Below are 25,045 nucleotides of genomic sequence, written 5' to 3'. Positions count from 1 at the left end.
ACACTAGCCTTCCTTCCCCGTTTTGGTTTATCAGCATAGAATGTGGAGGTGGTTGCATCCACAGTAGAGTCTCAAGATGTGGTCACCTAACGGGGATGAGCTTCAGGGGCAGTACCAGACACAGCAACGATCCTGGACCCCACTGCAAGGTTCATTCAGACTCTGTCCAGCACGACCTTACTCTGAAAGCTGGTGCTATCAGCTCAGGGGACAGTTTGCACATTTCCAACTGACCCAACCGCCACCTTTGGTAGTCAGCACACCCTCTGAAAAGCTAGAACAGGTGGGCCACACCATCCAGTTTTTGAAAGATTACAGCTTCTATTAGATGCATTAAATTCAGATGTATTGTTTTTTTGTTTTTTTTTTTTTTTTTTTTTAAGGCATCTTGAGCCTAGTGTTACAGTTAACTGGGCTGTAATGAGACATAACCAGACAATGTAGTTAATGAGAGTTTTGCCCTTCCCAGTCAGGCTAGATTATGATTTTGTTTTTGTTTCTGGAAAGCAAAACAAAACAAAACAACAATATGGGATGGGAGGCTCCAACCAGCAATAGATCACTGATCTCAATTTCCTTGATCCACTTTGTGAGTTCTGGGAGAGTTGAAAGATGCAAGCACGCCTATGAATACAAAGGAAGGGATATCCCTTACTAGGTTTTGACACTTCCCAGACATTTACAGGTGTCTGTGTACTGGAGGTTTGTGAAGCACTGGTATTGAGTCGCCTTTGACTCCGTTCATTGTATTGATTAGATTAATAGAGTTAGGAGAGACAGGTAAATTGGTAATTTACAGACCCCTGTATAATCAACCCTCCTGCAATGGCTTGGGTATAGTTTTTTTCTTTTCTTTTCTTTTCTTTTCTTTTCTTTTCTTTTCTTTTCTTTTCTTTCCTTTCCTTTCCTTTCCTTTCCTTTCCTTTCCTTTCCTTTTCTTTTTTCTTTTCTTCTCTTTTCTTTTCTTCTCTTTTCTTTTCTTTTCTTTTCTTTTCTTTTCTTTTCTTTTCTTTTTTAATGGGCTTTGCATTGGGGCACCTGGGTGGCTCAGTTGGTTAAACGTCTGACTTCGGCTCACATCACGAGCTCACAGTTTGTGGGTTCAAACCCCATGTCAGGCTCCGTGCTGACAGCTCAGAGGCTGGAACCTGCTTCAGAGTCTCTGTCTCCTGTCTCTCTGCCCCTCCCCTGCTCACGCTCTGTCTCTCTCTGTCCCTCAAAAAAAATGAAAACATTTTTTTTAAGTTTAAAAAAAAATAAAATAAATAAGCTCTGCATTATTACAGTTGCAATATGTATGTTTTGTAGAAAATTAGGAAATTCAAACGAGCAAACTTTAAAAAAAAAAAAAATAACAACTTCTTCTTCCAACCACACAAAGAACACTTGTGTTCCACCTTAGTGAAATGCATGTATTTTTCAAATAAAGTCGCTGCCACTGGGGATTAAGGTTTCAAGCCTGGCCACCATTGGTGAATGGGAACTTAGTCCCGAGGCAGTGGCCCTCCACGTCCAGGGTTTAGGGTGCCTTTCAGAAATACTTCCTCCAGGAACATTTTCTGAGAAGTTCAGTCAAGCTTTAACAGAAAAAAATTTCTAAAGCAATTTCCCCAATGATATGCCTGAATTAAGATGCCATTATTCCAGGACATGTACAGTTTAGTTCTAATTCTTTTTATACAGAAAATCATTGTCACCTCTGGAGTCAATCAGCTCACTATTCAGAGGATTCTGGGCTCTGACCCCATAAAGGATGCTTGTTAGCTTCGTGCATATTTGCCTACTTTTCTGCTAACACTTTAACAGGAAAAAAAAAAAATCAGATCCCCACTGCCCTAGCTCACCCCTGATACCATAAGAAATTGTTCCAGGGACCAGATATTGTCGTATTTCTATAATGACAGCTCAGAATCTTATACTCAGAGGAAGAATTAGAGGAGCCGACTACAGGAGGCACCAGGACAGGTCCGTCGAGGGTCACCTGCACCGCCACTCACGTGCCGTGAGAGTCCTAGCAGAGTGTGGCTTTTGTTACTGACGATGGTCTGGGAATGAGGCTGTTCGGAAAACTAAAATCTCTATCCTTTTATGGAAGGTGTTTTTGAAACCATAACTCGCAACTGTTTTTTGAGGGAAATCTTTCTGAAATGCTTTCCCGACTCAGAAAACAAAGCAGACTGTATATAACTCATTGTTAACGTCTCTGGGTGATACACGGTCACTCTTGCAAGGCGCCGTGATACGGCGATGCTGTGGGACATGGGCATGTCCAGCCATGAGGCACCAGGGGGAGTCTGTCCTCCCATGGGCTGGTGGCCATGCTGGACCCGAGACACAGTGTCACCTGTCGTGCATCTGTTCCTATGAACAGCTTCTGCAGCCCACAGCACTTTGCCCTAGCTTCTTCCCTCTTCCTCCCATTTACTTCTCTCTCCTACTACTTTTCCTCTCGTCTCTTTTTTACGTCAGGCCCCAGAGAGTTTGCCTGTTTCACAAGAATCGGTGCCTGGAAATTCATGGGCACTGAATGATTACTTCCCTCTGGCCTCCCTTTCCCCGCTAACCCTTCACTTTTCAGTCTCGCGGTCTTCTAAGATTTACTTTGTCTTAATTTTTTCTACGGCCTTGATGTCTTCCTAGCTGCTTTAATTCATCTTTCTCCTCAGAGGCTGTCTAGACCATTAAGAGTTCACCAGTTAATGTGACTTGTATCATCGCCTGTCCTGTCGGAGAAACCATCCCACAGTCACCTGGGATCAGTAAAGAATCTCGGAGTTCCACACCCTCCATACTCTAGTTGAAAAGAGTGATTTGAACATGTAAAACCCCATGTAGCCCAAAGCTGGACTTAAGGAAACAATAACTTAATGGCTTGAAGTAGAGCTTAACAACCTTTATCATGTTAAAAATGGTAACATTTACCCAGCACACTGGGGTAAACAGAGGCGAGTGTCCCAGCCCAGTTGCCCAGCTGCCCTGAAAGCTGAGGGGTTCACTGTCTCCACACACACACCTGTAATCTGTTCTTTTTGTTTTTAACCTGTAATCTCTTCCTGGCACTGCAGTGGGAAGCCTGATAGTAAAGAATTGTCCTGTAACCAAAGAGGCAGAACTCACTTGCAGGAGTAGGAAAAACTAGTCACGGTGCATTATGATGTGTACCAGAAAGTTCTCCGTCATTTGGGACCCTGATTTTGAGTACTAACAGGGCTTCCTTAGGTTTAGAGATTAACAAACAAAAAGCAGGAAGTGTGAAAAGAGCTAACGTTTTCTGAATTTTCACTTATCTAGTACATATTGTTTTAAGTGCTGTGTGTGGATAGCAGGGAAGGACCCCAGCCTCATGAAAGTGAGGGTCCTGTCCAGCCCTCAGCCTATTTTTGTTCAACTTGTGAATTAGAAGTGGTTTTTTTACATTTTTGAAAGGGTTGTTCAAGAAAAGAAATTCACAAAGAAAAAAATCTGCCGTATAAATTGTACGTGGCCCGAAAACCTGAAGTATTTACTATCTGGCCCCTGTAGAAAAAGGTTTGCCAACTCCTGTCATAGAGGATGGCAAGGGATAAAAAAAAAAAAGACCCCCCCCCACCAAAGACCCAAAGGACATGAGTAAGCAAGCAGGAAGACTGGCTTGCCAAAACCCCACAGTCGCTGAAAGAAGACAGTGAGACTCAGTGGATTGCAGCGAGGCCCATTTTTCCCTACAGCACGGCAGACATTAGGAGCGTCACATGGTAACACTTCTTCCACTAAATCCCACCCGACACTGTGGCCCAGATGTCACCCGTGCAGGCAATTGTGCAAAGCTGAGGAATCCGGGACGAGGGGCTCAGCACCTTTTATAGCAAGGAGTGAACAAGCCAGGTCCCCCCTGGGGACCTTCCTTCTCTGGCTATGAGACTGGCTCCAGAAGTGGCTCAGTGTCAGAGGACGCTTGGGCCTTGAGTTTGGCACCCTCAGCAAGGAAGTTTACAGATGCTGGGGCCTGGGGCACACGGCCTTTCCCAGCAGGGGGTCATCCGATTCATCCTCGCCACAATCCTGTGAAGTAAATAAATACAATGAATCTCCCATTTTACAGATGAAGACACCGAGGCTTAGAGGAAGGAGAACGACACAGTGACTTACCCAAGGTGGCACAGCTCAGAGGCGGTGAGCAGTGATTTAGCCCTGACCCGTCTGAATGCAGAGCCCTGAATACAGTTTCTTCGTTTTCTTCAGCCGGAAGCCAAGAACCACAAGGGCTAGACTTACATTATATGCTTGATAAAATAATTCGATGCTTGCCTTCTTGCTTTAATAACAATAATGCTGAGAGGTGGCATGTTTACAATGCACAGGGCCTGCTGCAAATAACCAGCTTGAAGATTTACACGTGTTTCGATGCCAACAAAAGTTTGCCACAAACTTTCCTGGTTAAAAAAAAAAAATGTATTTAGCTAGGTTTTACCTTTCTCGGTTGTTTTGAAAGGTTTCTTTTGCGGTATGAAAGGCAAAACACAGATTTAATTACCCTTCTCTAGCTAATGTTGGAACTGCCTAATTATACTAAAAACATTAATTGCAGACATTACAGACACCAGCTCACAATAAAATATTTTCTCATAATTTAACCAGGCCCATCAATTAAGCAAAGTCCCAGGCATCTCCTGCCCTTTGTGTTATTCTCTGTACGTTTCCACGACAAGTAACGGATTTGTTTGTACAGCAGAGAAGCAGGTGCAAAGACCTGAGGCGCACGGGTGTTGCCTATGTACAGAGACTAACACAACAGCACCAGAGGTTGCTGGGAATGGGGATACGAGCACAGGCACGTGAAGTTCAATGACAAAGCAAGGTCTGACTTTGAGTGTGAATGAAGGGCCCGGGGCTGTTGTATGGTACTTTCAGATTGCAGGTAACAGAACCCTCTGCCATGGTTTAAGCAGAAGGGGGAGAATTTCATAAAAGAAATTGGTCTTCCGTATAATATCCAAAGGCAGAAAGTTCAGAGGAATCTCAGGCGAGATCAGGAAATCTGATAAAGAAGCCAGCCAACTCTGCTCCCTGGGGTCTCGAGGTCCCTCACCCAGCTCTGCTGGTCCAGGGCAGTGTAAGGTCATGCTAACAAGCTGGGCTCTGCAGTCTGACAGGGTTCACATCGCGGCCCTGCCATTCCCATTAATCTCTCTTTGCCTCAGTTTTCTTTTTTTTTTTTTTTAAATGTTTATTTATTTTTTAGACAGAGAGGGACAGAGCATGAACAGGGGAGGGGCAGAGAGAGAGGGAGACACAGAATTTGAAACAGGCTCCGGGCTCCGAGCTGTCAGCACAGAGCCCGACGCGGGGCTCAAACTCATGGACCGCGAGATCATGACCTGGGCCGAAGTCGGACGCTCAACCAACTGAGCCACCCAGGCGCCCCACCCCAGTTTTCTTAACTGTAAATACTTGAGTTTAGCTGAGTTCTATGAGAATTCAGTGGCATAGTACCTGGACACATTAAATGTTCGATATTATTTGTGCTTCTCTTTTATGTTTGCTTCATTCTTTTTCATTTGTAAATTGGTTTCCCCTTCTTTATGCATACGGGATGATGCCATCCCAATTTAAACATTAATTCTGACAAATCACCTAATGTCTTGGTCCCAAATGCAATTAATTTTCCAGAGGAAAGGATTTGATTGGTCCAACTTGGGTCAGGTGACGACACCCCCGGTCCAGTCAGCTGTCATTGGAGGACAGGACCAGTGTTTGGGTGTGACAGGGGCCCATTCTGTTATTCATTGTTAGAAGGGAAGACACTAACATTTTGATAGCATTTTTGTATTCACTATAAATATTCATCATTAAAAGTTAGAGGCAGTGAATATTCTAGTCGCCCTATCTATAAACAACAATTATATTAAGGAAAGGTATGCATAAAGCAAACCCTATTCTAAATGGTATATAAGAGGATCATGAAGTAAAATTACCTGTGAAGACTCCTTTTAAATTTGAAATAATAGCTTCACTGAATATCCCTTTTGTTTATTAAAAATTAAATACTTGAGGTGTTATTTAAGCCAGATTTTGTCAACGTCAGTAGATGAAACTGTGCAGTTTTAAAGTTTGCCACTCCATTAGCTTGATTACCTTTTGAAGAAACTTAAACTTGAGAGATTTTATGTTGGTTGTGGTATTCTCTTACGGTTGATCTCAAAGGACAGAATTCTGTTCTGTTTCGAAAGGGATTAAAGTCAAATAAAAAGAAGTAAGCCAGCACCTCCTTCCTCTGGGGGTACTAAATGACCTTTGTCCTCCTTTCCATTATTTGAGACATAAACAGGTTGTCGGCATCCTGACTCTTGTTTGAGCTGCATTTATTTCATTAATTCGGAAGTCATTCAAGTCATTCAAGGCCTTGTGCTAGGCTCCATGAATGAAGTCAGGAGGAATAAGATGTGGTCTGTTCCTTTGGGAACCTCACTAGGGGAGAAATGGCCGTGTATGCAGTGGACACATTCACAGTGCCATGGGAGAGATGGCCACGTATGTAGTGGACACGTTCACACTGCTGTGAGAGAGATGGCCAGATACACTTCGACATGACCATACATGACCGTACATGACCATGAGAAAGATAGCCAGGTATGCATGGACACATTCACACTGCTATGGGAGAGAGATAGCTGTGTACACAGTGGATACATTCACACTGCCATAAGAGAGACACCCATGTATACAGTGGACACATTCGTACCACCATGGAAAAGGCAAGTGTGTATACAGTGGACACATTCACATTGCCATGAGAGAGACAGCTGTGTATACAATGGGCACGTTCATACCACCGTGGGAAAGACAGGTGTGTATACAGTGGACACATTCACACTGCTGTGGGAGAGATAGCTGTGTATACAGTGGACACATTCACACTGCCATGAGAGAGACAGCCATGTATACAGTGGACACATTCATACCGCCATGGGAAAGATAGGTGTGTATACAGTGGACACATTCGTACTGCTATGGGACAGACGGAACATTATTCATTTAACTCTATAGCATGGAACCTTGTACATCATCGGTGCTCACTCATTTCTTGTTGAATGAATAAACTAATTAGTGCATCAAGGCAGGATGATGATAAAAGTGCTATTGGACAGGTAAAAAAAAAATGTTATGAAAGCATGGAAGAGAAAGAGTCATTTATTGATCAAATAAATACTTTATTTGTGTCTTCTGTGTGCCAGGCAGTGTTCTAAGCATAAGCACGTGGCTATTACTTGTGGCTAGAAACTTTGAGAAAATGACATGAAGGGGTTGGCATGTGTGCTGGACCTTAACGTTCAGACGTGTAGGTTTAAACAGGCGCCACTGAGTCTCAGAGAATTCCGGGAGAAAAGAAAAGTGCAGTTCGGATGGAGATGGCAGCTGTGGGGGGAGTCATGATGGGTAAGATCACGATGGTAGCATAAGCCAAAGTCACTGAGGAAAGAGCCTCCAGTGCTGGAGGATTTGTTTGGACTTCGTTTTGTAGACAGTGGGCACTGTTGAAACTTTTGAGGAGGGAAGTCACATAAGTGGGCTGCCTCTGAGGGAGACTTATCTAGAAAGACCACGTGGGACGGATTGGTGATACCAGAGTCAGGGGTCCAGGGATGAGGCCTTGCAGGAACGGGATGATGATGGGAATATAGAGAAAAAAAATGAATAAGAGAACACATTGGAGGGTTAGAATCTGTAACATACAGGAGACATCATAAATATAAAACTGTTGGAACTGGAAAACAGATCAGGTGAAAACAGGAAGAGACTGATGTGTCCAATATGACTCCTGAGCTTCAAGCTTACCTAAATGGGAGACTGAAGGCACCATTAATGAACATGGGAACCACGGAGGAAGGATCAGAAAGGCAAGAGAGATGATAAGATAAATTGTGGATATACTGGACTCGAGGTAAGAACAGAGTGTGCGCATAGTTGGCAGGCTTTTTAATTCAAGCAAGCAAGGCCTTGGAGCCACTGCAGTAGGTCCTTAAGGCAATGAATTTCACCTATGAGATAGTAATTTCATTGATATCTTCATCTACAAAACCAGTTTTTCCAGCTGGAGGAAGAAGAATTTCGCAACTGTAGTATAAATAGGGATTATTGAGCTCCTCCAGAATACTGTTGGCCTCAGAACAACATAGATCTAGCTAAAGATGAAATTTAGGACAGTACCGGAAACAGCAAATGGACCTTAGGTTCTGTCTGTGGTCCAAGAGACAGGGACTTAGGATCATCCAGGGAAAGTCTTGGTAAGTCACAGGTAGGATGCTGCCATCTGAGTTGAGAAGACATTGAAAATCACAACAGAGAGCTGGAGCTCGGGATCAGAAGGTGGGAAGATAACTAAACTAATGGCATTCAACCAAGTATAATAATTAAGATCATTAGACTAATTTTTCCAAATGGCAGGTTTTGGATTTTTTTTGTTTTTTTGTTTTTTTGCCTGTGTTCCTCTTTAAAATATTTGACACATAAATTCCACTTTGAAGTCCTCTGGTGTAGTAAAGTTGCCACCCAGGATTTAACAAAGATGAAAGCTGAAGCCATCAGATTTGGTGACATTGTGCAAAAGAGCTCTTATATTCAGGGGGTGACAAGAAGAACTAAATATGGAGAAAACAGAGATAAGAGAAAGAACACAAGGATGCACTATTACAGAGCAAACAGAAGTAGTTCACAGCCAGCCCTTCTAAGAGACCATGTAAAAAGAAACATATATTTTTCAATATATATACAGCACTGTGTTAGGTGAAAAAGAAGGAAAATGATACGTGTCTCCCTCCAGGAGCACTTTTTCACGAGCATAAGGGATATATGAAAATTGAGGGGAGGAGGGTAAACTGTGTTATAGCTTACTAAAGCATATGGAATAGATTTCTGCTTCTGAACATAATGGAGTAACAGAGACCAGTTTTAACTTTTTTAACCTTGAACAACTAAAAAAACCCAGATGAACTATATGAATCAATGGTTTTCCAATATTGGACAATAGGGAGTAATCCTCTAAGAGAAGGGAAGCAATCAAGATGAGCCCTACAATTGCCCCAGTCTGATACTTAGAGTGCCAGTCTGGGGTACAGAGAAAAAGAATTTAGGTAGAGCCAGGCAGTCTCCCTGAGTTGAAGAAATGGAATTGAGAATTTTAGAGGAGGACAAAAAAGCTGAAATTCCTAAGGTACCCTACCAGAACTACACACGGAGAGAGCTCCAGAACCTGAAGAAGTTTCTTTTCAAGGCCTAAGCTGGGTACTGATTCGTGCATGCTTGTGTGAAAACTTCTTAGAGCTGAAGAAAGAATCATCAGACATGATTTGACAGAAAAATTTCTGACATTCATTCAAGACTGGGAGTAATTCAAGTTCCCAGCAGCAACAAGAGAGAAATTTAAGAATATATGGGGCATGAGGTTTAGTACTCAGAAGGATATTGCCTAAGTACAGGGGACAAATTAACCTTATTCTAAAGCCTGCTGTGGTCCCACTTAACAAAGCCTAAATGTAAGCCATGAAAGAATCAAAATGATTCCAAATAACCATGTCCTAAAACAAAGTTCAAAACAGTTTAAGTAATTTAAAAATAAATAGATAGCTAAAAAGATAAATAAATAAATAACCCAACATGAAAATACACACTGCCTATCACCTAATCAAAAATTACCAGACATGTAAAGAAGCAATAAAATACAACTCACAGTGAAGAGAAAAATTAATGAAAAGCATTTTAAGGAGAGATGTGGAAGATTTTTTTTAAGTTTCTTTATTTTGAGAGACAGAGAGCGAGGGAGAGGCAGGGAGAGACGGAGAGAGAGAATCCCAAGCAGGCTCTCTGCTGTCAGCACAGAGCCCAGTGCAGGGCTTGAACTCACGAAACATGAGATCATGACTTGAGCTGAAACCAAGAGCTGGACGCTTAGCCAACTGCACCACCCAGGCACTCTGAGATGTAGAAGATTTTTAAAAGAGCCAAAACAAAGGTACAAAGAAGAAAACTACAATGCTTAAACATCACCAAAACAAAGCAAAACCAAAAAGACCCAAATTCAAAACAAAACAAAAAAACATTGACTGGGACTAACAGGACCTACATGCAACATAAGATAAGTTTGTAAATTTAAAGACAATTTTCCCGAAATAAGATAAAAAAAGATTTCAACAATAATTGAAAAAGGCAGCAATGAATTGTGGGATAACTTCATGTGGCCTCATATACATGTCTTCAAGGGAAATGGGGAGTTCAGAAAAAATATTTGAGGACCTTGTGGCTGAAATTTTTCCAAACTCGATGGAAACTATAAACTTAGAAATATAAGCAATTCTAACTAACTCCAAACAAAAGAAACATGGAGAAAAACTACATCAAGCCACATGTTAATCAAATTGTTTTAATACCAATGAAAAAGAGAAAGTCTCTAAAGTAACCAGGAAAAAAAAAGACAATTAAGAACAAAGATAAAAATCATAGCAGATTCCTCATTGGAAACAATACAAGTCATAAGAAAGTGAAGTGACAGCATTGAAATACTTGAAAAAAATACTGTCAGTCAAGAATTCTGTATGCCGCAAAAATAAAAAAGTCAGTGAATTAGACTAAACTAACTAACTAACTTTTACAAAGGCAAAGTAAAGATTCTTTCAGACATATAAAAGCTGAAAGACTGTGCCTCAACAGGCAAGCAATGTAAGAAATATTAAAGGAAATCTAGAAGGAAAATGATGCCAGGTGGAAATCTAGATCTAACCAAAGAATGAAGAGCTCCAGGAATTCTCTTTTTAAAGCAGAAATGAAAACAGTGTGTTGTGCTCTTTATGATATATGTACCAAAAACAAAACAAGAACAAAACAGCAGTAGTCTGATTCTAAAGTAGTTCCCAGTGATCCCCACTTCCGGGTTTAATTCCCTTCCCTGTGTGTGAGATAGACCTGAAGACTTGCTTCTGGGGAATGGAATCTAGCAAGAGTGCTGGAATCTCACTTCCAAGATTGGGTTATAAAAGCCTGTGGTTTCCATCTTGCTCACACTCTCTCTCTCTCTGTTTCTTCTTGCTTGCCCACTCAGATGAAGCAAACCACCATGTTGTGTGCTGTATTGTAGAAAAGCCCAGGTGACAGAGAACTGAGGGTGAACTCTAGCCAATAGCCATGATGAAATTGAAGTGTTCCATCCAAAAACTCACCAGGACTTGAATCCTGCCACCACATGAATTAATTTAGAAGCAGCTCCTTCCCCAGTTGAATCTTGAGCTGACTGATGCTCTAGATACCTTGTTTGCAGCTTTGTGAGACACCTGGAGACAGGGGACCCAATTAAGTTGCATACTAATTCCCGTCCCACAGGAACTGCAGAATGATACGTGTTGTTTTAAGCTACTCATTTTTGGAATAATTTGTTAGGCAGCAAGTGGTTTGCCAGAAGAGAAAAGGGATAGATACAAAATACTTTTGCCCTGTTTGTTACATATCTCTATAAAATAACTGAGTGTTTAAGGCAACACTGATTTTATAGCAAATGAAGAAGTTAAATGCATGAGAATTTTTTTATGAGTGGTGACGGAAAGCAGATCGGTGGTTTAGAAACAGGGCTAGGTGTGGGGAAGGATGGGATTTCAAGGGGGCACCGGGAAACTTTTGGAGGTGATACGTACATTCATTCTCTTGGCTGTGGTGATGGTTTCATAGGAGTATACTTGGGTTAAATCCCATTGTGCATTAATTATACATTATTTATATGCTCGAAAAAGATGGGAATAAAAGAATAAAAAATAAACGATAGCAGTTTAGAGAAGGGAGAAGCGGTTGTAAATTGTAATGATCACAAAAGACTTCACAAAGGACAGAGGACCTAGCCACGGAGTCGGGCTTTGGTAAAGTGGTAGAAGGAAAGCAGGGAGGGAACTAAGGCAGAGGGTAGAATATCAAGACCAAGAAGCAGGAGTTGGGATTGGTGTGTGGACAGGAAGAATAAGCCAGTGCCCAACACTGAGCAGAATGTATCTTTTGAGAAAACAGCCTTCTTCAGGCTTTCAAGGGTAATTTCTTCTGAAAACCTCCAGAAGGCAAATTCCTGTATGTCTGAGACATAACTACTATTAATTTCAAGAGATGTTGATACTTCCTGAGCCCTGAAATTAATCTACTTATTCTAAAACAACATCAAATCCCCTTCAAACGGACACTGTCACTTAACTAAATGGCATTAGTTGTCATGGCATGGCCTTCCAAGGCAATTTCCCTTCGTTAATTACTCTGTGATAAGGCTGAATGCCTTTGTTCAGCTTATTTATGGCTATTGCATACCATACATTTAAACATTTACTATTCTGTTTTAGCCAACAGAAGACAACAGAAATCAATAAAAGCAATGCAAATGAAGCATCGGATTGTCACTGCTATAGACTTACGAACCAAAAAACGCTGGGAATATTTCACCACTGGGAAGATGACTTCATAGGGGCTCTTGTTTCCTGGCACTCGAATACTTGGGAAGCACACACCAAAGCAGTTCTCATAAATGTGAATAAAAGCATCATCATAAGCTAAAGCCGATATTACATGAGACTCCTTGCAAATTTAAATTCTTGTAAGCCAGGAGGGCATACTCTGGGGTATAACTGGGAAATAAGCTTGGAGAAGAGCGAATAGGACCAGGTTAAAGTAGGGTTTTATTGTTAGATTAAGGATGTGGGACTTCATTGGGAGGCCTCTGCTATCTGGAAAAGGAGAGGGACGTGATGAAAGATGTGCTGACAATGACGTAGAAGGCATGAGCAGAGTAGACTTAAGCAAGGAAGGGGTGAGGCGGGAGGGCTGGACATGTCACCATGGGGTAGACCAAGTAAAGTGTGATGAGAATGAATAAAGCAGGTGGCAGCTTAATTCCAAACACATTTAATAATAATAACTAATATTGATTGCTTCCTCTGTGCCTGGCACTTTTCCAAGCGCTTAGATGTAGGAGTTCTGCATCTACTGTGTATTTGCTACGGGGTGTACACTATTATTATCCCTATTTTACAGTTGAGAAAACCGAGGCACCAAGAGATTAAGTAACTTCTGCATGGTCACAGAGCTAATGAGGAGCAGCGTCGGGGTTTGAAGATCTTGTTCTGACCCCAGAGTGGTATGTTTGCTCTGCAGACCCATGAGTGTTCTCTCTGTGCGGTCCACATGCGAGTACAGAAAGTGACATAAAAGGAGCCCATGGCCCCTGCCTTCGTCCAGGACAGTAGCTTCTCCTCTCTGAAACAGCCTCCAGCCGCCTTCCCCAGCTCCAGACTCACCAGGCTCTGGCCAGTTCTCTACCCTCCCCAGAGTGATCTTCCAGAAGCTGAAAGCTGATCACATCACCCCCTGTTCAGAGTTACTGGGATGAAGTCCAAAGCTCATCTGTGTTTTCTGAGGCCCTACCTGGTCTGGTCCCAGATTTTCTGGCATTCTAGGTTCCAGACATGACATGAGACTTCATGCTCTCTCATTTCTGGGATTCCACACATGATGCTCTTTCTATGTAAAATACGGTTCCCCCAGGGCCCTGGGTGGCTCAGGTGGTTAAGCATCTGATTTCGGCTCAAGTCATAATCTCACAGTTCGTGGGTTCGAGCCCTGCGTCAGGCTCCGTGCGGACAGCTCGGAGCCTGGAGCCTGCTTCGGATTCTGTGTCTCCCTCTCTGTCTCTCTGCCTTTCCTCTGCTTGCTCTTTGTCTCTCACTCAAAATAAATACACGTTAAAAAGTTAAAAAATTAAAAAAAAAAATACTGTTCCCCCTTCTTCCCACCCTCCCTGTTCTCCATGGACTAACTTCCACACGTCCCTCACATCCAATCTGAGAGGTCACTTCACTCAGAAATTCCACACTGACCCCTGACCTGCATACGCCTGCAGCCCTCCCTCTGATGTGCCTACCCAGTGCCCTGTGCCCTCGCTAATTACACAGCAGTCTAACCTCACACTTGCTAATTGGCTCACTCCGCTGAATATTAAGCTCTGCGAGGGCAATGACCTTGTTCATCATTCTATCCCCAACACTTAGCATGGTACCTAGCACAGAGTGGGCTCTAAATAGTTGTTTTAATTGAAGGATAAACAAGGATTGAGTTTGACGGGATACAGAAAACAAAAGTGAGGAAGAAATCAAATTTCCTTCTAATTCACTGGGACTAGCTAGTGCCATTGGGCAACATCAGGGGAGCATTTAGAACTGTTTTGGAATTGTTCAGGTTACATTGGGACCTGTTGAGTTTGGTGATGAAATGTCATCTAAGGAATGCCCTGTGTGCCGCTGGAATGATGGAACTGCGGGCTCATTTGTGAAGCTGGAGATTCAGACTTGCTAATGTTACCCTCTTAAAATTATACCACCTTTTTTTTTAATTTTTTTTAATGTGTATTTATTTTTGAGACAGAGAGAGACACAGCACGAGCAGGGAAGGGGCAGACAGAGAGGGAGACACAGAATGTGAAGCAGGCTCCAGGCTCTGAGCTGTCAGCACAGAGCCCGACGCGGGGCTCGAACTCACGAACTGTGAGATCGTGACCTGAGCCGAAGTCTGACATTTAATTGACTGAGCCACCGAGGCGCCCCAAACTTTTTTTTTTTAAAGAGAATCTTGCTTCGCTCGGTAGTGTTTACTTTAATAAAGTGTAGCTTTATTAGAGTGAAACAGAAATTGAAGTTCTCATCAAACACATTCCTCTCCAGGGTGTGTGTACAACCCTACATAGAAAGGAGAATTAATTTTGTCTGAATGGTTCGAAAAGGTTGCTTGTATCTTTTTTATTCTGCTGTCCTTTGCTTAGGTCATAAATGAAAGGACGGATTTCAGAGAGAGAAGCCAAAGCCGAAATGCTCTTGATTCAATTACACAGCAAATAGAAATGCTATTCCTGATCTTGCAAAGAATAATTTGGCTTTTCTATGTATCATTATTTGATAAGGACTTAATAAAAGGTAGATTTTCTGGATGAAGACTTGTGAATGCGATTCCAGCCCCATAGCCATACCAAGCAAGCAGAGACCTTCTGCTTCAGTCTGCAGAGACCCAACTAACAGTTGATAAGTGCTTTTAGGGTGAGATGTGATGCTGTCATGCTAAAAATAGCCTCTGAGCTGGACAAGAGGCATGTCAGTAGTCTGGCTGGGAGATAATCCCTGCCAAAGGATATGTGGGTGCCTGTCCTATAGTCTAAAGAATGACCCACCCATTTCTTTCTGACTGGATATATGAGGAATTTGCACGTTTGGCTTGACTGTGTATGTGTGTGTGTGTGTGTGTGTGTGTGTGTGCGCACACTCATGCGCACATGTGCATTCATTTGTAGCTTAATATTTAACCATAGTGTAAACACTTGCCTTTATGGCTTCCATATCTACAGGAATAAGATCCTCCTTACAAAAGGACTTGCAGAATTGCTGAAATAGATTTATCTGAAACAAACCCCAGGTTTGCCTCTTGTGGGCTGTGTGACTTTGGATGGACAGATGAAGAAATCATGGCACCTGTATCTATCTATATATATCTATCTCTATCTCTATGTATATTAATTCAGCCTTAAAAAAAAGAAAGAGATCCTGCCATTTGCAACAACATGGATGAACCTGGAGGACATTCTGCTAAGTGAAGCAAACCAACACAGAAAGGAAAAACAAAAACAAAAACAAAACTGTGATCTCACCCATATGTGGAATTTTAAAAAGTCAAATACATAGAAGCAGAGAGTAGAACTGTGGTCACCAAGGGGCTGGAGGTGGGGAAATGGGGAGAGACGTTGGTCAAATGATACCAAGTTGCAGATACACAGGATGACTAAGTCTAGAGATCTAATGTATGGCACCGGGACTGCCGTGAATAATACTGTGCTGAATACTGGAAGTGTGCTAAGAGTAGATTTCAGGTGCTCTCATCACACACACACACAAAAAAGGGGCACTTACGTGAGGAGATGATACGTGAGTTAGCTTGACTCATATAAGTCATTTCACTTTATGTGTATATGTATAATCATCATGTTGTACTCCTTAAATATATACAGTCTTTATAAAAATAAGATAAAAGGAACTTGGATAAGGGAAGGTAATGCCAGAAATAAGGGAAGGAGCTGGTGGAGAAGATGGAGAGGAGGAAAGGTGAACCAGTTGCTGGACTTACTGAGTTTGAGTGCAAAGCCCAAATGGCATTTGGAAATAGAGCACCAGAACCCAGGAGGCTGGATAGGTTGGCCTGGGAATTGCTTTTAAATTAAAGCCATGAGTAGAGTGCCTGGGTGGCTCAGTCAGCTAAGCATCTGACTCAGGCTTAGGTCACGATCTCGCGGTTTGCGGGTTCAAGTCCACATCTGTCTATGCACTGACCGTGTAGACCCTGCCTGGGATTTTCTCTCTGTGACCCTCCCCCACTCACACTTTCTCTCTCTCTCTCTCTCTCTCTCTCTCTCAAAATAAATATATTCCAAACATTTTTTAATGTTTATGTATTTTTGAGAGAGACAGAGACAGAGTGTGAGCAGGGGAGGGTCAGAGAGAGAGGGAGAGAGACACGGAACCTGAAGCAGGTTCCAGGCTCTGAGCTGTCAGCACAGAGCCTGACGCGTGGCTCGAACTCACAACCCCTGAGATGATGACTTGAGCTGAAGTCGGACGCTTAACCGACTGAGGCACCCAGGCACCTCAAAATAAATCAACTTTAAAAAAGTAAAATAATAAAATAAAATAAAGCCATGAGGGGGTGCATCTGGCTCTTGATGTCAGCTCAGGTCATGATCTCACACTTCGTGGGATTGAGCCCTGTGATGGACTCTGCACTGACAGCTGTCTGCTTAGGATTCTCTCCCTCTCACTCTCTCTCTTCCTCTTTCTCTCTCTCTCTTTGCCCCTCCACCCCAAACAAATAACTAAATAGAAACCTAAAATACAGCCATGAGCTAAAGCTGCCTCGGCCTCAAATTAAGCACACGTGCATTCGGTGTCGCCGTGTCATCTGTCCCAGCGTTACTGGAGGGAATTTAGGAATATGTTAAAGAAGTGATTCAGAAGGTATCAAATGGGCAGAGTTACTTTTTGCATAAACTTTCTGTCAGCAGCAACACTTATCAATTTACTCTAAGTTAACTGAACGCAAAAAAATTACTCTTCGAGTTGAGCTACCAATTTCTGTACCTCTCCCGTCAATCCATCCAAATTAGCTCACGCCGCCGGCCTCTGTCCTCCCAGATTGATGCGTTTAATAGCATCCGTCAGCAGGGGCTGCAGAGCAGCATTTTCTTGGATCCCGAAGATTTTCATCAGAATACGCTGTACTCCAGTATCCCCATCGATGGTTTTGCTGACACTTTTCCTAGCAGAGGTGGCCTTGCGGCAGAGACACTGAGAGGAGCGCCAGTCGTGGGGGGGGGGGGGGTTGGTTAACCAGTGAAACCCTGGAGATGATGTTTATGCGGTTGTGTGTACCCAACTAGTGATTTACGGTGTTGTAAGCAACGACGTAAACTCGGCGATTAGGGAGAGCAGGCTAATTCTTTCTGGAGTGGTGAATGCGTTCAGGAGCAAGAGCGTGAGAGAGTCTGGGTTTCTAGGCAAATTAGAAATCGGAAAGCTTCTTTCCACAAGCGACAAATTAGGAAGTAATTAATCACATCAAATGAGGATTCACCGTGGAATCTCTTCACACAGCCAGTTCCCCTCATCACTTAACGTATTTGATTAAAATTCATTACCCCACAACATCTCTTCTATAAAGCGTGGTTCCTCATACTGATTTCTACTGATTTAGTTCATTATAGGGAAGGTTTCTGCGGAGAAGAGTCACTCCTCCGAAATTAACCGGGTACCCTGATAGCACATAAACTGGAAATAAGCTTTGTCGCCACTGAGCTTTTGCCCTTCACCCCTTCGTGTGAGCTGTGAGCCTGCACATGTGACTGGAGGCGCCTAGAGACCGAGTCCCCCCCCTCTTTATTCAGGGAAATAATGGGTACATGGTTCTCTGTTCCCCTAGGATGCTGTGCCTATCTTGGACAACATAGCAGGACTCGGACCACATTCCACGAGAAGATAAAACACAGAGTCTTCTCCTGGAGTGTCTGGTGAGGAATGAGGTCTTTCCATGGGGTGTTTCCATCCACACAGTTGTCAGCCCCCACCCAAGGTTAGTTCTGAAAAGTGACACCTCTCAGCAGAGAGACCAAGCGCAGCACTGAGGCCCCCTCACCAGAAAAGGAGTTAATGACTGGAGACTCGAGTCTCAGAGAGGAGAAGCAGCATGTCCACGGCACCGTGCGTGGCCTTGACACCCGCAAAGCGCTTCCCGCCTAGAACACTCAAATGAGTAACAGACCTCGTTCTCACTCAGATGTTTATAGAGGAGACAGATCCTCCGATCCTAGGGCTATGTCCTGACACTGGAAGGTGTTTTTTTTTTTAACCTGTTATTTGAATTAACACACCATGTAGCATTAGTTTCAGGTACACAATATAGTGTGATTCAGCACTTCTTTCTATACGTTACCCAGTGCTCATCATGACAAGTGCACTGCCGACCCCCTATTTGCCCCAACCTCCCACACACCTGCCCTCTGGTAACCATGAGTTTTTCTCTATAGCGAAGAGTCCGTTTCTTGGTTTGCCTCTCTTTGTCTTTTTTTTCCCTTGGTTTGCCTCTTTTTTTCCCCCCTCTTTGTTTTGTTTCTTAAATTCCACATATGAGTGAAATCATATGGTATTTGTCTTTCTCCAACAGATTTATTTCACTTACCATAATACTCTAGCTCCATCCATGTTGTTGTAAATGGCAAGATTTCATTCTTTTTGATGGCTGAGTAATATTCCATATTTATATATACATATATGTATACATATATACATGCATATATATGCATATATACATGCATATATATGCATATATGCATATATATGCATGTATATATATGTATACATATATACATGCATGTATATATATGTATACATACATACATATATATGTATGTATGTATATATGCATATATACATGTGCATATATGCATATATGCATACATGTATATGCATATATATATACACACACACATGCATGTATATATGTATATACATCACCCTTTCTTTATCCATTCATCAGTCAATGGACACTAGGCTCTTTCTGTAGTTTGGCTATTGTTGATAGCACTGCTGTAAACATCGGGGTGCATGTATCCCTCTGAATTAGTGTTTTTGCATTCTTTGGGTAAATACCTAGTAGAGCAATTGCTGGATCCTAGGGTGGTTCTAATTTTAACTTTTTGAGGAACTTCCATACTGTTTTTCCAGAGTGGCTGTACCAGTTTGCATTCCCACCAGCAATGCAAAAGAGACCCTCTTTCTCCAAATCCTCACCAACATCTGTTGTTGCCTGAGTTGTTTATTTTAGCCATTCTGACAGGTGTGACGTGGTATCTCATTGTGGTTTTGATTTGCATTTCCCTGACGATGAGTGATGCTAAGCACCTTTTCATGCCAACACTCTGAGCTTTTAAACCTGTTATTTAGGAGACAGTTTAAAAGGCAGAAAGAGAGCAAAAGCACAGAAATTATAATTAATTAATTCAGTGTGTTATTTCATAGCCTACCAATCCCTTTCACCTAGTTGTTTATCTGCTTGTTTATCTGCTTCTGTCTTACTCTGTTCAGGCTGCTGTAACAAAATTCCGCAGACCGGGTAGCTTAGAAACAACAGAAATTTATTTCTCACAGTTCCGGAGGCTGGAGGGTCCAAGATCAAGGCACCAGCACTGTTGCATTCTGTGGAAAGCCCTCTTCCCGGCAGAGCCGGTATCGTCTCTGCGTCCTCGCAAGGTGGAAGGGGCTGGAAGTCCTGTGGGGGTCTCCTTTATAAAAGCACTAATCCGGAGCACCTGGGTGGCTGAGTGTGTTGAGTGTGCAACTCTTGATTTCAGCACAGATCATGATCCCAGGGTTGTGGGATCGAGCCCCCAGTAGGGCTCCACGCTGTGTGTTGCCCCTGCTTGAGATTCTCTCTCTCTCCCTCTGGTCCTCTCCCCAGCTCTCTCCCTCTCTCTCTCTATCTTAAAAAAAAAAAACACTAATCACGTTCATGAAGGCTCCACACTCATGATCTAAGTACCTCCCAAAGGCCCCACTTCCTAATGCTGTCACATTGGGGGTTAGTACTTCAACATATGAATGGGGGGGGCACAAACATTCATACTATAGGACCCACCTTTCAGCACACTTGACAAAACAGATGATTTGTGTGGGGGAAGCGTGGGAGAGGAGGAGTCACGACTGCTCCAGTGTCAGAGGTCTTTACTCAGAAGTGTCAGGTGCAAAAGGGATAAAGCATCAACATACACGGGGGAAAACTAGAGTCAAATTGCCGTGGTGAGTGGAAAGGCTATATGAAATATGAAACAAATTTATCTCCCCCAGTATGCCTTCTTCCATAGCAGGCGCGCAGTAGGGATTGGTCACATTGGACCTAAACAAACAAAAGTCTAATTGAATTTTTAAAAAGTAAACTGTGAAGCAAAGCTTAAAATTTAAAAATAGTAGGAGGATGCCATTCTCATGAGGGTGTTCTTGCCTGAGAATAACGAGAGGCAGGTCCTTGGTGGTTAGTTAAGTGCTATTTCCTCAGCTTGCTCAGCCTACTGAAGCCATTCAGCCTCATTCATGTCATATCAAGATTCATGATGAAACCGCCCAGGACTCTCTGAATGTTTTTTTTTTTAATAAAGTGGAAAAATACAAATCACCTTTAGCTGTTTTTTTTTTTCCTTTCTGAGGCACGTTGTGGGTGTGTGAGATGGCTCAGCGTCCAGAAGCATCAGCCTAGCGAACACCCCAGAAACGCTGACAGGCCTTGTTGCCTGTGGCTTCGTTCAAGGATGTGGGGGCACTCCATCTCCGAGGCTCACAGCTGATGCCATGGGGAGTAATAGTCTCTCTCTGATTGTGCCTAAAAAGTGCCTTCTGCAAATTATTAGCAGATTAAAGGAGGTGAAGGCAATAGGGTCCAGTTTCCAATTAGATAGTGGTCAACGCAATGGCCTAATATTTACTGAGCTCTTACTTTGTGCAAGGCATTGGGATGAGCTTTTTTACATAGTCTCTCATCTCAATTGCAAGTCATGAGAAACCTGACCAATAGTGCCTTAATCCCCAGCAGCATTTATTGTTTATTTAACAGGAAGTCTGGAGACAAGGCAAACCAGTCCTGGCTTGGCAAGATCAACAGTATTATCAAGGAAAAAGGCTCTTTCTCTCTTACGCCTTCATCCTCCCAAGTGGATTGACTTTCACTCTTAGCTTCATAAGATGGCTACCACTATGGCAGACATCACATCTGCATTAAAGACAGGAAGGAGGCAGGGGGTGAGGGGGGACACCTGGGGGCTCAGTCAGTGAAGCGACTGACTCTTGATTTCTGCTCAGGTCGTGGTCTCATGGTTTGTGAGTTCGAGCTCTGTGTCCGGCTCTGTGCTGACAGTGCAGAGCCTGCTTGGGATCCTCTCTCTCCCTCTCTCTCTGCCCCTCCCCTGCTTGCTCTCTCTCTCTCAAAATAAATAAAATAAACATTAAAAAAAATTAAGACAGGAAGGAGGGGGAAAGAATAGGTACGAAGGGAATTTCCCTTTCTTATATATGCCTTTCATTAGAAAGCAAAATTTTTCCAGAAGCCCCTTAACCTATATCCCGTCAATCTCACTGTGCAGAACTGGGGTTCACAGTTCTTCTAGCTGCAGAGGAGACTAGGAAAAGTGCATCTAGCTTTCACAGCCTCTATAGGGAGGCAAGCAAGAGGAGATTTGGAATGGATGTTAGCTTAGTCAAGCAACAGTGTCTGCCTTGTACATATTATTTATGTCATCCTCACGATAGATGTACAAAAGGAAGACTGTAGTTATCCCCAGTCTGAAGATGAGAAAACGATAATCAAGAGACTTGCCCGAGATCGATCAGCTAATAAGTGGTTGGGCTTATAGCTTTCACCATAGAAGGCAGCCATCTAGCAAGGTGGCTAAGAAGGCAAGTCGCTGAGATAGATTGCCTTCTAGACTGAATCCAAGCTGCACCACCTTTGAGTTATATGTCTTGAGAGGTTATTTAACCTCTTTTCACCTTAGATGGCTCACCTTAATACTTATAAAGTCCCCAGAAAATTTGGCTTGGAGTAAGCACTAGAAAAGTGTTAACTAAGAAGATAGGAAGCAAGCAGCTCATTTATAACAGCCCTAAACTGGAAAGAGCCCAAATGTCTGCCACTGGAAGAGGGCATAAATAGATTGTGGTGTATTCATACAATCGAATAATATCCAGCAATGAAAAATGATGGGTTATTAAACATAAAACACAAGACAGTGTTATTACAGTGAGTGAAAGATCCAGACATAAAAGTACACACTGATTCCATGTATGTGAAGTTCAAAAGCAGACAAAACTAATATTTTGTGATAAAAATTAGAGTAAGAGTTACCGTTGGAGAGTTAAGTCTGTGAGAGGGGATGAGGGAACGTTCTGGGCTGCTAGAGAGGGTATCTTTGTCTGAGTGGTGGTTATGCCAGGAAATACACGTGTAAAAATGCATTGATTTGTACCCTTAAGGTGTGTGCATCATACCATAGGTATGTTATATTTTGATCTTAAAAGTACATAAAAAGTAAGAGAAAGAAACTATGAAGCGTATCATTTATGCTGACTGCCATTTCTGGAGGAAACTCTTAGAAAAAAACTGGTGGTAGGAAGAAGAAGGGGGCCCACCAATGTCAAGGGTTATTTGTCTTCTCTCAGAAAGATCTGCTGTCCTGTCCCTTCAGAGGAAACTTCCTCTGAGTCATTAGCCCGGTCATGGAAATATGTTTGCACTGGAGCCATGACCTCTGGGTGATCATTGGTGAACTTTAGTGGTGAGGCAAACAGGAATACAATATCTGATTGCATTTTGGGGCATTATCCTGTAATTAGCCAGATTGCCTACTAATTCACCAAGAAGAATGCCAGGATGCGTCATTCTGGGATGCCCTTGAGAACTGTCCTTTCAAAGGCAGACTGATGTGGAGCTGGCCATCTAAAGAGCTCCAGCTCTTTGTGTGGAACAAGGGGTCATGGATGGCACCCTGAACTAGGCACAACCTGGGGGAAGAAGTGGGCAAGTGCATTTAGGCTGAAAAGGCAGTGGTGACCTCCACCAGGGCTGCCTCGGCCACGGGGGCCATTTGAAACCTAAAAGAAGGTCCCCTGGGACACCTGGGTGGTGCCCTCAGTTAAGCGTCCAACTCCTGATTTTGTCTCAGGTCATGATCTCACAGTTCGTGGGTTTGAGTCTTTGGACATCCCCTTGGAGGTGTTAGATTTTCTTCTTCTTCCATCCTATTACCACCCACTGTACACGCCCATATCCCCCTCAACCACAGAACAGCCGATGAGAAGGTTCTCGCCCTCCCTACATTGTCTCTTTCTCTCCATTGCTCTATCCTGAGAAACCCCAATATGGTACTTTGGAATTTTGGGTATCTGTTGGCATCCTTGCTCAGCATAGCCTCCTCCTGGAGACAGACCACCACAACCCCCACTCAACCAAAGAGAATGAGTTTTGGGGGACATCTGACTGACCAAAGATAGATGTGGCTTCTGGGGAAAAGGAAGAAAATGTTACTTTTTTTTCTCCAGGAAGTACAACATTCTTCACAAGTGTTATTCCCTCGTTGGCATTCACAGCACCCACAGGGAGCCTGGTGATATCATTAGTCCTGATTTTATGGATAGAGAAATTGAGTCATACTCCAGGTTTGCAGGTTCTGATTCGGCGGCTGAAAAACAGAAACATTTTTCCTCTTTTTGGACTAGAATTGCATCTCATTTCCATAAACAAAACACTGAGGAGAATATGGCTTTTCTACTTCAAACAAGTGTCTTCTTAAACACAGTTTGATGGCTTTGGGGCATACACATTCTGTCTAGACATACGATAGCCTTCAAATACCATATGGTTGGATCAGACTCTGATTAGTAATGGTTTTGCAGATGTTAGATGAACCTTCTGAAGTGTTGGGTGCCCTCGGTTGGGCAATTTTTGTAAGTGTGAATGTCCCTAATGGTGACTTCACTCAAACTAAAGGACACTAGGACCTAGCTTTGATATTGAAAATTATATGTCATGTTAAGATGAGTTTTATTCTCTCTTTTCCTGTCTGTTTAACAGAAGGGTGGTCCATTCTGTAAAGAGATGGTAAGGCTGGCCTGTGTTTGGGCCAACTGATTGATTGCCAGCATTTCAAGAGCTGGTAACTCTGGTCTATATCATGCTCACAGAGGGGAAATTCCTTCAGTCTTCAAAGTGGAAACAAGCAAGCAAAAATAGCAAACGTCTGTTTCAAGACCCGTCTACAATTTCATATTAGCCAATGGTTTTTATGGAACTTACAGACAAATCAGAGGGAAAATGCATTTGTGCTATCAGGGCCCAGCCTATAAGCCAGAGAACATTTCTGTCTTTCAGAGGGTAGAGGATCCATGTTTGTACTCAATGAATATTTATTGAGTCCCTTCTCTGTGCCAGGCACTAAGACATACACACACACACACACACACACACACACACACACACACACGCAAAACAAGCCGCAGTCTCTATTATTAGGGCTCCCAACGGATGGAAGACAAATGTGGAGAGAAATCATGGCTCAGTGTGCTTCAATTGAAATCTGTGTGAAGTGCTGTGGCAACTTCACAGAGGAGGGGAGGCTCTGGAGTTCTCGGAATTGGGATGGGAAGAGGGGATTCAGGGTGGGAAGAACAACAAATGCAAAGGCAGAGAGGTAGACAGGAGGCAATATTTCAGATTGCCAAAATATTGTCATTTTAGGGATTGAATTCCTATTATGGGCCAGGCAGTGAGGTATACGTGGTGAGCAAATCCACTAGAGTCCCTGTTCCACGTGCATTCTGGAGGCTAAAGAGGGAGGCACGCATTAAACCAAGCTTCTTGTAAGCAATTACATAGCTAACACGCGGATCGCAGTGCTCTGACGTTAAGGGACTGGGTGCTCGGA

At 42.9% G+C, this 25,045-nt stretch overlaps 1 protein-coding gene across 1 annotated transcript in view; it reads left to right on the top strand.

Moving 5' to 3' along the window:
* Positions 1-25,045, top strand: part of PARM1 (prostate androgen-regulated mucin-like protein 1) — a 113,285-nt gene that overhangs the window by 40,747 nt on the left and 47,493 nt on the right. The window lies entirely within an intron of this gene.

The sequence above is a fragment of the Puma concolor genome, chromosome B1 (genome assembly GCF_028749965.1).
Source record: "Puma concolor isolate L17-30 chromosome B1, mPumCon1.1.hap2, whole genome shotgun sequence".
Classification (NCBI taxonomy): Eukaryota; Metazoa; Chordata; class Mammalia; order Carnivora; family Felidae; genus Puma; species Puma concolor.
The sequence above is the reverse complement of the archived record's forward strand: the minus strand, read 5'-3'. Positions and strand labels throughout refer to the sequence as shown.